Consider the following 13942-nt stretch of genomic DNA (forward strand, 5'->3'; position numbering starts at 1 on the left):
TGCCTAAAATAATTCATGACTAGTAGTGAAGGAACTGGACTGAGAGTCTGGTTTACTTCCTGACTCATCCAGATTTGCCCAAGGTCATACAAGACTACATCTTGTGTAGAGATGCGATTTTCTGCTCACATGCACATAACCTTGTTGCCCTCAAGCTAGCATGAGAATGAATGGTAGGGTAGCATGTACAACAGCAGCAGTACCATTTAGCCATGCAGAATAACTAACATCTGCTTTTAGACATGGTTATCTCTGGCATGGCTAAGCCATGCTTCCTTTGTTGCTGCCTAAGCTACAAAGGTGATCTGAAGAAGTGGGTCTGCCCTGCAAAAGCTCATTACCTAATAAACTATCTTGTTAGTCTTTAAAGTGCTACATAATTTTTCTTTCCTTTTGTTTTACTAAGATCACACTAACACAGCTACCTCTCTATGACTAAGCTACACTAGCTACACTCATACTTGCACTTGCTCGATGAGAGCTAGTGTGTGTGGATATGTGTACACAAGCTGGGAATCACCCCCTTAGGCTGCATTTACACTAAGCTAGGTCTCGGAATCTCATTTTCCCATCTGTAAAAATAGGGTACACTCTCCTATAAAGGGTGGAATGAAAAATCAAATACATTAACAATGAGGCACTCACATTAGGGTGATATAGATCAAATGAATTGTGCCAGATTTGGGAGAACTAGCATCTGATTGACATTGAACTACAGATTTTTTTAATATGTGGGAATGAAGTGACATGAAAAGCTAAATGCAGGCTGTAAATTTACACCCTTAGTGTGTAGAATGAACTGCTCAAATTATTTTTTCTTGAGCGCTATTATTAGAAAATGGTAGTTCTCTGTGGTTAAGAGTGGCAGATGGCATATACGAGTGAATGGTGTGCATTTGCAGTAAACAAATTCTTTATCTTTGACGGGTCATGGGGAGAACTAAAATGGTCTCCAATTCAGTCAGGGAGTATGCTGAAAGATACTGACATTAATATATTTCACTGTAATTAGTATATTTGAAAGTGAGATTAAAGAACTGACAGATTTTTTTGGTGAAGATTTTAAAAATATGGGTCAGGAGCTGACAGCATGATATAATTTGTGTATGTGCTGCAAACTGTTCAATACCTGCTACTGGGGATACAGTCAAGAGTTTGGTGCCACTGATGTGGTCAACTTTTAATCCTGGGGTTTGATGACAAGTTATGGAACTTATTAATGGCTTTTGTTCCTGGGGTGTCACCATGAAGACTATACAATTGTTTTCTGCCCTGTAAGGCAATTAAATCAAACTTCTGTAACTGTTCAGCAGTTTTGCCTTCATCAGCAGATGAAATTGTAATCAATGGCGATACAATTAGATTTTTGTATAATAAGATTAATAATGTGAGCACTCTTTGTGTAATGTTTATATGAAGTTCAGATAAAACATTACGGAAAAAAAATCAACACTTCATTATAGTTTTTCTTTTATATTAACAACAAGGAGTGCTGAAGCCACACAAGATTCACCAAAGAAATATTGTCTGGGTTTTTAAGGCTAGCCATAAACATTTTGTGACGATTGTACCTTTTCGTGTGCCTAACTTGGGTACATACACAGTACAGGAGAGTGTACAAATCAGTTATTTGCCCAAGCTTATCCGCATGCCTGATTAACCATGTAAGGTTGCAAATAACTGGGCTGGTACACTCGTATCAAGAATTAGCATTAATAAGCTAGGCACGCACATGTATGTGCATGCAGTGATGAGTGCCTGCTTTCAACTCTGACCATTTGCAACCACTCTGTTAATATCTGATTTCTAAAAAGTCTCAAAGTTAGTCTGTAACTCTAAAAACAACACGCAGTCCTATAGCATCTTAGAGACTAACAAAATCATAAAGGATCATGAGCTTTGTGGGTAAGACCCACTTCATGAGAGGAGTACTGATTTCTAGTGCTTCTGCTAATGATAAACTGTTCACGTTGACATCCTGTTGGTCAGCCAGTTTGGAATCTTGTTGATTATTTCACAATCAGTTTCTCTTCCTAATGGAGTCAAGTATTTCTTTGTGTATATTCCTTATGAACAAGCAAGGTTGAATCAAATCCTCATTTTCCTGAACATGGAATCAAACAACAGGAGATAGTTTCATTGCTCGATTTTCCAAGACTTTTTCTCCAATCAGAACTCAACCCAGAAAAAGCCGCTTCTCTTAGCTGTGGATCAGGATCATGTTGCAAGTGCTTCTCTGCCTGTCCTTGGCTTTCTGCTGCCTTCTCTATTGCTTCTGCAGTGTTTTAACTGCTTCATCTCTCTCATATGCACTCAGATCCACCAAAACAATACCTATATTTGTATTCAACCCACAGAGCTGAAACAATAGGAGTAACTGCCCAAGAGAGACCTCCTGCAAGGCTCATCATAAACTAAATGATCATATTCCAGAAGGAGTTCAGCTGCTTCTTGCATTTAGCCTGTTATGTATGTGATGGGTTTTCATCTCCAGGGTACAATCTAGGAGCCATGGGAACTGCAGTGTCCCTCTAGTCATCCAGCTGGGCTGACCTTTTTTCCCTCCCTAGGCCATTATCCCCCAGTATGGCAGTGGGGGGCACCACTCACCCAAACTGAGATACTGGAGGCCTGTTCCTAACCCACCCAAATACAAACAATCGACACTAGCCAATTCCCAGCTCCCCAGATACCCACTTCCCATTGAAGTATAAACCTAAAATTCTACCCTCTAGCACTGGAAAGCGATCGGTACAATGTAAACTCATAAATTGTTCACTTTCCCTTTGATGTGGGAAAGATACGCAACAAGCCTGTGCTACACCACACTGAGATTTTTCCCCAGATACTTCACTCAAAGGCACATTGGTGATATAGTTTATTAACTATAGAAAGATAATTTTAAGTAACAGTAAGGGAAAGCAAACAGATCAAAGCACATTACCTAGTAAACAAACAAAAATGCAAACTAAACCTAACATACTAGATAGCATGGAACAAAAAAAAGGACTATGTAGCACTTTAAAGACTAACAAGATGGTTTATTTGGTGATGAACTTTCGTGGGCCAGACCCACTTCCTCAGATCAAATAGTGGAAGAAAATTGTCACAACCATATATACCAAAGGATACAATAAAAACAATGAACACATATGAAAAGGACAAATCAAATTTCAGAACAGAATGGGGATGGGGGGGGCGGGTAAATGTCTGTGAGCTAATGATATTAGAGGTGATAATTGGGGAAGCTATCTTTGTAATGGGTAAGATAATTACAGTCTTTATTGAAACTTAAGCGTAATGTGTCAAATTTAAGCATGAATAACAGTTCAGAGGATTCTCTTTCAAGTGCAGTCTTAAAAGGCCTTTGAAGCAGGATGCACGTAATCAAGTCATTGAGACAATGTCCTTTCTGGTTGAAATGGCAAGAAACTGTTTTTTCTTTGTGATCCTGTCTAATATCTGTTTTGTGGGCATTGATCCTTTTGCAAAGTGTCTGAGACGTTTGTCCAATGTACATAGCGTGGATATGAATTAGCAACTTTTCATCCTGACTGATAGACACAAGGAGTCCACTAGGTTTCCTTTTAACCCCGGCACCAGCACTTTTCCCAGGTCATGCTGTTTTTCAGGTGTTTCCAGCAATGTCCTTCTGTGGGGAGTGAGGCCACTAGATTACATCACACTCCACCTCAAATAGCTTTTACATACAGCAGGAACTTTTTGCCCCAAAAACAGTTCCCAGACCAGTTAATGGAAAAATACAGGTACTCAGAATGGAGTTCCATAGCACGTGATATGCTCACATGTCCTTGCAAGCCCTGCTGAGTCACAGCAGCCATTACTTACGAGTTGGCTGAAACATTTACAAGAAATGTGATGTATTGTAGAGAGAGTATAATCTGCAGTTAAGGGTCCTGGGATAATCGTCTGTGAACAATTACATATAAAATTAACTCGAAGTAAGTTAAAAATATTAAACTAAGCAGCTTCTTGTCTCAAGCTTTCAACTGGCACATCTTGTCTGGCCTGTCATTAAAGGCTTTGTCTGTACTGCAGGGGTTTTGCACAAGAAGCCTTTTGCAGAAGAGTTCTTGCACAAAAACTTATTGCGCAAAAGCGCGTCCACACCTCAAAAGCGCATTGCAAAAGTGATGTGCTTTTGCGCAAGAGAGCGTTCACACTGATGGACACTCTCGCGCAAGAAAGTTCTGATGGCCATTCACAGAATGGCCATAAGAGCACCTGTGTTTTTTAGGATAGGCTCTTTTTGTGTAAGAAACCCCTGTTGAACATCCACACACATCTTTTTGTGCAAGAACTCTTGCGCAAAAAGGAGTTATGCCTCATAAAAGGAGGTATACCTACACCGCAAAAAGCCCTGTGTTCTGTTGACTGTCTGTAGATTTTCTTGTGCAAAAACGCACTTGAGGTACGGACACTTTGCAGGTTTTTGCGCAAAAATGGCTGTTTTTACACGAAAACCCTGTAGTATAGACATAGCCAAAGAGACCCTTTAAAAGCTTTTATAGAACGTAGTTATTTCCCAGAGGTGTTCTTGAAAGTACCTATCAGAGTGACCTCAAAATTAGAGTTCTTTCAGCTTTTTTCCCCTTCAATAATCCAATGAAAACTGTTTTAAACAAATAAAATATACTGCCGCTCTATTTGGAACCCAAACATTACAGTTCTAAGAACCTGAAAAGGAAGCTTTCATCATTGACTTTCATTATTCAGAATGCTACATGAAAACAAAGCTTATAACTAGTGAGGAATAAATTTCTTGGTTTTGTTTTTAAAACTTACACTTCTAGTAATAAGGTGTTATCAGCACTACTGGTACACGGATGTGCTAGTTGACATGGTAGTATTTTTAAACTGCCTGTGCCTATTTAACATTTCATCTGAACAGGCCGACCGCTAGAGGTGGGGCAAAGGGAGCACTTGCTACTGCAGGATTAGTGGCAGCCAGAGCCCTGGGCTCTTTAAATCACCACTAGAGCACTGTGCAGTATGCTCCAGGAAGCTAGCTCGGTGGGAGAGTGCGGGTAGTGAAGTGCATCATCAGCAGTGCTGAGGGCTGTTTGCCATCCAGCCCCACCCCCTTCTGTGAGTGCAGAGCCAGGGTCTCCCCTACCTTGCCAGGGGCCCAGCAAGTTTGCTGGCCCTCCTGATCCTGAACAGCAAAATTCTCTTTGATGTTTCTTTCTTGAGTTTCTGCCAAAACCTCCGTTAAACATGTCCCCCACCCCCACCCCCACACACACCCTATTTATCCAATTTAGATAATCCTATGCAGTCTTTCAAAGCTCATTTTTGACAAGTTACATGCTTCATACACGCCTACCTCTGTGTTGATTATCGAGGTAATTAGAGTTACGATTCAAGTCAGACAACTGTAACACAATGGGTTGACCTACATTAGGTGCAATTCTATTATCTTCAATGTCATAAAAGCTTACAATGAGCCCTGTCCGGGGGTTGGGAGAGGGGAAGTGGGATGCAGGGGTGGAATGAAGGGGGGCATATGGGGCAGTCGCCCCTGTGGTGGTGAGTTAAAGGGGCCCCAGGCTTATTAAAACTTAGAATAATCAACATCACTGACCTCCCGTGGTCTGGCAAATTCTCTGGTTTGGCCCTGGTCAGATCCCAAGGGTGCCAGACTAGAGAGGTTCAACCTGTACTATGTTTAAAGAAAAACCAGGCCCTTTTACTTAAATCACATTGACATTGATGAAGCTCTGTAGCAATATAACTTAGGACAAAAAGTTAGGTCCTTTAGATCATGAGCTTGTGATCAGATTTACATACACAGATCTTTCTGCCCCATGAGGAATGGTTTTGACTTCAGTGAGACCCAAACAAGTGCAAGTCATCTGTCCACACAGGCAATTGCAGGCTTGGGGTACATCATTTTCAGTTTTTCTTCCCCTTGACTAAGGATTCCAATACCTCTGTCAAAAACTACAGATCCACCACACTTTGAACAACAGCCCTGGCCTTAAGGTTTCTCAAGGTGAGGGTCTTAAACCAGAGGCACCGAAAAATCATTAGTCACTTCTAAAAACCACGTCCTTCTTGTCTATTGTACTGTTGTTGGAACTATTGACTATGAGACTTCCATAGCATAATGTGGTAAATTATTCAGATTTTCAAATGAGGTAAACAAAGAACCCCCAATAATTTTTATGAGGTTCAGTTCCTTGTTTTTATATTATGGTAATGAAGGCTGTAAACTGCCTCTTCACAAATACACTAAAATAATTTCTGGATCTTCTCTCTTGCACTCACATGCTGCAGCCCAGTATGCAGGTAGACAGCTATTTCTCTCTCGAACAACCACACAGCTCTACTCTCTTCTTTTCAAGCAATGCCCTTGGTATTAAAAGAAAAAAAGAACTATGACTTGTTATCAGAAGCCATCAGATTGATGTATTAGTATTATTTGTAATGGCTGCATTGTTCTCCAAGATGCCAGCTGCCAAAGGAATAATCAAAGCCATTGGATTCCCCCCCTCCCTTTTATAGAAAATTTGTGAAGATTACTTTAAAAAAAAAGTATTTAATGTTATTCAGCAAAACAGAGGGGGAAAAAGCTAAATGAGGCAGAACAAACAGAACTTCTTTGAGATGTCTAGCAGAAAATTCCCTGGGAGAAGCTCCAAATAGCTACAATAAAATTGATTTTAGAGGCATAACAGTTTGTGATACTGCTATGGTGCACACGGGGGGCCAACAGCATTGTTGGCCCATGGGCAAGAGGAGCTAGCTCCATGCTCCCAAAAGGGGTGGAGCCTCAGGCAGAAGAGGGGAGCGGCAGGGGCAGCTAGCACGGTGCCCTGGCGACTATTTAAAAAGCCCGGGATTCCTGCCACCACTGTTCTGGGAGCCCTGGGCCTTTTTGAATCATCAGACATTGGAACAACTGCTCTCTTTGCCTCCCCTCTTGGCAGGCCTGGTTGCACATGCCTCCAACACAGTGTTAACAGGAAAAACAGGCATCATAATCAATGTTAAAGAGAAATGAAATTGCCAAATCCACCTTATCATTGCCTCTTCACATTTTCCTCCTACTTCTGTCTATACACTTTCTTCCATGCTGACCTCTATACTTGGAATGAGCTTCCCTTCTCAGAGCTTTGAGCTTCTCATTTTCAATGATACCATTACCATTTGCATTTAATGATCAAAACTGACCATCATATATTTGTATTATAACTTTAATTTAACCTTCTTTCTTTTTCCCCCTACTACTTTCACTTACTGAGTTATATCTAAAACTTGGCCCCAATCCTACCTTTGGCCGTGCAAGACAGTCAACTGAAGGGTTGGTGCCTTAAACTGTAAATTAAGTCTCTAAGGAGACTGTCTTATTTATTCAGTGAAGTGTTTAGCATGCTTGAGGCACTGAATAAATAAAATAAAAGCACTAAAGTGGGACTGGCTGTTTCAAAATGCATATACTAATTGTTTCAGTACACTGACTTGAAAGTGATAAGTAGATACAGAAGAGCTATAACTTAGTCACCTCCAAAACTACAGCCAGTTGAAAAGTGGTAGAAAAATAAATAAGAACAGACACATACGAATTTCCATAAGAAAAAAGGAATAGTTGCATGGTTTTTTGTATTCAGATGGAAGTCCACCTCTGATTTCCCTAAAAATAAACAAATGAATTTAAGAGATTTGTTTCCTATGTGGTTCTCTAATCTCTACACTCCTTCTGCTACTCTTCCCTATTTTATTCTCTCCCAGTAATTCTAATTCTTTGGTCTACACATGAGGATCTTTTCCTGGGTTAGGGTTTTTCTTGTTTGTTTACATGCATACATAGTGGCATCCTTGAATTATATTACAACTACTCGTAGTTGGATATTTAAACAGAGATCCAGCTACCAAGGGGAAGTCAGGACACTTGTATGCCACTGTCATGGTATTAATGATAGCATCTGATGGTTCTCTTTCTTAAGCTAACTGAAAATTAGAGCACCACACTACTCAGTTACATGCCAAACAGAGGATCTTGTGTTTATATATAAACAAAGCATGAGACAGCAAATGTTAATAGTGCCAGATATAAACATGCAAAATATGGAAAAAAGTCATTACAGTGTTGCCAGTCCTCTCAATTTATTGTACATTTCACAACATTTTGTGTTTCTTAAAAATCTTGGTTTTGGAGTGATGTTGATTTGTGCAAATCTCACCTGTCATTTAACACTGAAAAATCTTGAGAACATGATCCAACTGCACATTAAAGATTCAAAACTCAGAAGGCAAAAAAAAAAAATTGACTTCGCTCCTTAAGGTTTCTATTTCACTTTTTTTTCCTTATTGGCGGGGCAGAGGATTGATTCATTGTTTTTGAATACTTGGGGAGGATAGTACTGAAATCACGACTAAGTGCTTGGATTCAGTGAACAGGTATTACCTTGAAGAGGAAACAGAACAACACATTCTTAAGAAAGAGAGTACACATACTAAATGAATTGTGCAGGGCAAATATCTACACTAATATGGTAGAGACTAATGAAAGCAGGAATTCAGCCTAACAGAGGCATGTAGCTAGCCTGTAGGGCTCTTTTCTGGGTGTTCATGAGAGTTTCCAGGAAGGGCAGGCAGGGACATACAAGTGGTCCACTCTAGGTAGGGTGACCATCCATCCCATTTTTAATGGGACAGTCCCTTACTTTAGCTCTCTAACAGTCATCCAGGGAGTCTCTCACACTATTGCCAGTTTCCCAGCAGCAGTGTCCCCACCCGGACAGCCCACAGCTCCCTTGTGGCAGCAGGTAAGGTAGGTAACCTGCTTCCCCACACTCAGCCCCCTGGGCACCTCCACATACCTCCAGCCCTGACTCCTGCAACTCCCCCTCACACTACCAGCCCACTCCAGAGGACAGCAATATGAGGACAAGGCGGGCACTTCTAAAGAGCAGTAACCACTTCATTGTAAGTATATTTTACCCATTTTAGTTATAATAATGTTGCTTCAATATGACTTTTGAATGGGTGCTCAGTCAACGTAATGTTATTTTGAACATTTGCACCACATACTCCTGTTTGATTGCTGTTGAACTCACTTAAATCCGAGCACTTTTTCCGGGTGTCCCCTATTCAGCCTAGGAAAATATGGTCACCCTAACTGTAGGCTCTGTCCATGACACTCTCCATTTCTGGATTGTCCTACCCTACTTTACCACCCAAGCTCCTGCCCCTGTTGTAGTTTTCTGACTCTTCCCATAGGTCTGGTATCAGCAGAATTCTAGTTATACTGGAAAGTCAAATCATGGATGTTCATACCACACACTGGCCTGGTAATCAATAGGTAAATGCAGATATTGGTGGTCAGCACTCAGTGGCAGCCTCACAACAGCTGCACAAATAAAGGAGCTGGGAGGCTGAGGGCCATGGTGACTGCCGGAGGAACGAGCACTGGAGAAGGAAGGCCAAAGCACAACTGGAATTACAGCTAGCAAGGGCTGTGAAGGGTAACAAGAAAGGTTTCTACAGGCAAGTTAGCAATAAGAGGATGGTCAGAGAGGGTGTGGGACCCTTACTGGATGAGGGAGGTAACCTAGTGACAGATGATGTGGGAAAAGCTGAAGTACTCAATGCTTTGTTTGCCTCTGTCTTCACAAACAAAGTCAGCACCCAGATCACTGCACTAGGCAATGGGAAGGAGGTGGGCAGCCCTCGGAGAAAGAACAGGTTAAGAATTATTTAGAAAAGTTGGACATACACAAATCCATGGGCCAGATTTATTGCATCCAAGGGTGCTGAGGGAGTTGGCTGATGTCATTGCAGATCCATTGGCCATTATCTTTGAAGTACTCATGGCAATTGGAGGACGTCCCGGATGATTGGAAAAAGGCAAATGTAGTGCTCATCTTTTTAAAAAGGGAACAAAGACAATCCAGGGAATAATCAGCTTCAACTCAGTCCCTAGAAAAATCCTGGAGGGGATCCTCAAGGAAACCATATTGAAGCACTTGGAAGAGAGGATAATGATCAGGAATAGTCAAGGTGGATTCACCAAGGGCAAATCATGCCTGATCAACCCACTTACTTTCTATGACAAGGAAACTGACTCTGGGACATGGGGAAGTCAGTGGATGTGATATACCTTGATTTTAGCAAAGCTTTTGATACAGTCTCCCATAGTATTTTTGCCAGTAAGTTAAGGAAGTATGGATTGGATTCATTAACTGTAAGATGGATAGAAAGGTGGCTAGATTGTCGGGCTCAACAGAAAGCAATCAATGGCTCAATGTCTGGTTGGCAGTTAGTATTAAGAAGAGTGCCCCAAGGTTTGGATCTAGGGCCAGTTTTGTTCAACATTTTTATTAATGGATGAGCAAGTTTACAGATGACACTAAGCTAGGGGATAGGGTCCAGAGTGATCTAAACAAACTGGAGGATTAGGCCAAAAGAAATCTGATGAGGTTCAACAAGGACAAGCGCAGAGTCCTGCACTTGGGACGGAAGTAACTCAAGCACTGTTACAGGCTGGGGACCAACTGGCTAAGCAGAAGTTTGGCAGAAAAGGACCGGGGGATTGCAGTGGATGAGAACCTGGATATGAGTTAACAGTGTGCTATTATAGCCAAGAAGGCTAAATAGCATATTAGGGTGAATTAGAAGGTGCATTGCCAGCAGATCTAGAGAAGTGATTATTCCCCTTTATTCGGCACTGGTGAGGTCACATCTGGAGTATTACATACAATTCTGGGCCCCCCATTACAGAAAGGATGTGGATGCATTGGAGAAAGTTCAGCCTAGGGCAACAAAAAATGATTAGGGGGCTGGAGCGCATGATTTATGGGGAGAGGCTTAGGGATTTGGGCTTGTTTAGTGTACAGAAGAGTGGGGGGGATTTGATAGTCTAACTATTTGAAGGGAGGTTCTAAAGAGGATGGAGAGAGCATGTTCTCAGTAGTGACAGATGGCAGTATGAGGAGAAATGGTTTCAAGTTGTAGTAGGGGAGGTCTAGGTTGGATATTAGGAAAAACTATTGCAGTAGGAGGGTGGTGAAGCACTGGAGTGTGTTACAGAGGGAGGCGGTGGAATCTCCATCCCTAGAGGTTTTTAAGTACCGGCTTGACAAAGCCCTGGCTGGGATGATTTAATTGGGGTTGGTCCTGCTTTGGGCAGCAGGCTTGACTCCATGACCTCCTGAGGTCTCTTCCAGCTCTATAATTCTAACAAAACTCCTGCCAGCAAGTGCTGAGAAGCCACCCAGAGATGGCACACTGAGAAGGAATGACCAGTTCTGCAGACTGCAAAAGCCTACAAGAACCAAGGGAAATAGGAAAAAAGCCCAGACTACAGCAGGAGGCAGCCAGATTCTGCTTAGCCAGCTTATGGGCTCTGTACTGGAAAACAGAGGAATGGGAAGGCCTAGTTTCCCTACTGATTCTGAGAGACTCAAGAATTGAAGGGGTTTCTATACACAGCAACGAGAACCTTCTGTAATCTTTAGGCAGCCAATTTCTGTTCTACCATCCAGAGCCCTGCCTCCCAAACCAAGGGTGAACCTAAGCATCTGCAGCCACAGCCCACATCCTGCACAGCAAATCACTCCACATATCTTATAAGAAGGTGTAGTGCTGCTAGTGCAGATGAGCTATCAAAGCAATGATGGTATCTGTGCATCATTTCCAGAAGAGATGACACACTATGGCTACATCTAGACTACATCCCTTTTTCATAAAAGGGATGTAAATTAGACATATCGTAATTGCTAATGAAGCGGGGATTTAAATCTCCCCCACTTCATTAGCATAAAACTGGCTGCCGCTTTTTTTCCCCCGCACGGAGCTTTGTCGGAAAAAAGCGCCAGTCAGGACGCTGATCTTGCGGAAAATAAAGCCTTTTCACAGATCCCTATGAAATAAGGGATAAGGGATCTTTCAGAAAAGGCTTTATTTTCCGCAAGATCAGCGTCTAGACTGGCGCTTTTTTCCGACAAAGCTCCATGCGGAAAAAAAAGTGGCAGCCATTTTTATGCTAATGAAGCAGGGGAGATTTAAATCCCCGCTTCATTAGCAATTGTGATACATCTAATTTACATCCCTTTTACGAAAAAGGGAAATAGTCTAGACGTAGCCTATGGTTCCTGACAAGGAGCCCTTTCTCAGTACCGGACATGCGAGATCAATCAGAGACAGTCCTTAGCCTTGTCCCTGTGCACACTAGTATGAGGGATAGTGTGTGCACTATGACTGCATAGTGTTAAGACAGTAATCTAAACCTTTGCAATTTACTGCATTTGAGTGTGATAGCTCAGCTTAGTTGAGGTACATGAACATTAGATTTTAACATTTAACACTACTCAGGTCATTTCATATACAGTTACAAGGCCAGGTTTTCTTTTTATTAACTTAATTATGTCGATATTATGTCCTTGAAAGAGAATACATAACAGTGTAGCGTCATTTTTAAAAAGTTCTGTTGCAGATGAGCAAGGATGAGTTACGCAGGTCACTCCAAAGAAGTGTAATGCTATTCTACAATACAGGTTTTACACTATGTTGTAGTACAGATTTAGTAGCACTCCATAAATCATGTAAATTAACATTTGGACTAGAGTTAATATTCAAATTATTACGGAATATTTTGAAATCACTAATTAGTTGCATCTCTATATTAAGATAGACCTAGACATGCTATACATAACATATTATTGAAGGAAGATGATTTGCAGTGCGCAAGACACATACCTCTAGCTCTATAAACAGAAAGGAAAAGATGTAAATATATTTGGCCAATACACACACCTTAAAATAATATAACTAAAAATGTATGTATTGGCTAATCCCAAGTCAATATGTAAAAGAAAATTAATGTGGTATCGATATCCCTCATCCCTTTTAACAAGGATTATAATTTTTAAAGGAATCTGTCTTTAATCTCTTATCAGTGTCCCCTTAATGCAATATAAAATCCTTGTTCTTTATTATGAACCACTGAGCAATATAAAACTTCTTTTGATATCTATCATTTACATAAGACATTGGAAGAGAGAAATAACTTAGTATTAGCCCAAAGAAACCATGACAGAGTGACTGGATTCAAGAATAAAAATGTCCCTCTCTAAAAGACTGCAGGTAAACTCTTAGCTGAAAATAATTTTTGGTACCATCCTGGATTCAGTTTGGCTTTATCTGTGTCTAATCAGTACCCCATTTCTTTGGTATTGTCCTTAGAAGGGCTCAGCCTTGTAAGCTAGTCTCTAATATGAAGATGTAAAAGTTTCTTGCCCATCTTCACACAGTTTAATACTAAAAGTTTGCCCTTTGTAACTAAAGAACTTGAAAGGAAATCTCTGCCTCTATTTCAAACTTTCTTTCCTGTATTATCGGTTTAAACCGTTCCTCTTTCTTTTGTCAAAAGTTGATATATCAAAAAGACTGACATTTTACATCCTTCATAAGACAAATGTTAAATAATCTTTGCTGCTCTCAAAATCTTCTTTTTCTGCACAGACGTTCTCTAATATCTCAAAGCCAGATGTTTCACAGTTGGAGGGGTGAAGGTGCAAAACCAGGCTGTATGTACTCAATTAATCTTAAAAGAAATTTTTTGGATCTTCTAGGGTGCTGTGAGAAATATTTCAACTATCGTAAAAAAAAAAAATCACTTTTTCCTCTCCTTCTGCAATAACGTTTACACTATTACTGTTAAGTCTTTCTCCATTTTCAATAACTTTGCATTTATTTTTGACTCTTTGAGGCACTTGTATATTGCCACTAGTGATGAATCCGCAACTGAAATGATTCCATTGGTCTGGGGCGGATGGGAGTTTTCCCCTCTGGAGACAAAATAGAAAAAAGGTGCCAAATGCACAAATTGAAGGCTATTTTCATATTAAATGTGAATTGGGTAAATTTGATAGAAACTTAATTTAGTTGGATAATTTTTAATTATATTGTAATTCAT

General features: G+C 40.7%; 1 long non-coding RNA gene across 1 annotated transcript in view; it reads right to left on the reverse strand.

Moving 5' to 3' along the window:
* Positions 1 to 13942, reverse strand: part of LOC149525427 (uncharacterized) — a 32316-nt gene that overhangs the window by 11590 nt on the left and 6784 nt on the right. The window contains exon 2 of the long non-coding RNA XR_016348963.1: positions 6292 to 6375. This is a non-coding gene — a long non-coding RNA (uncharacterized LOC149525427). The remainder of the gene's footprint in view (positions 1 to 6291; positions 6376 to 13942) is intronic.

This window comes from Pelodiscus sinensis, chromosome 2 (genome assembly GCF_052426305.1).
Source record: "Pelodiscus sinensis isolate ZL-2025 chromosome 2, ASM5242630v1, whole genome shotgun sequence".
Classification (NCBI taxonomy): Eukaryota; Metazoa; Chordata; order Testudines; family Trionychidae; genus Pelodiscus; species Pelodiscus sinensis.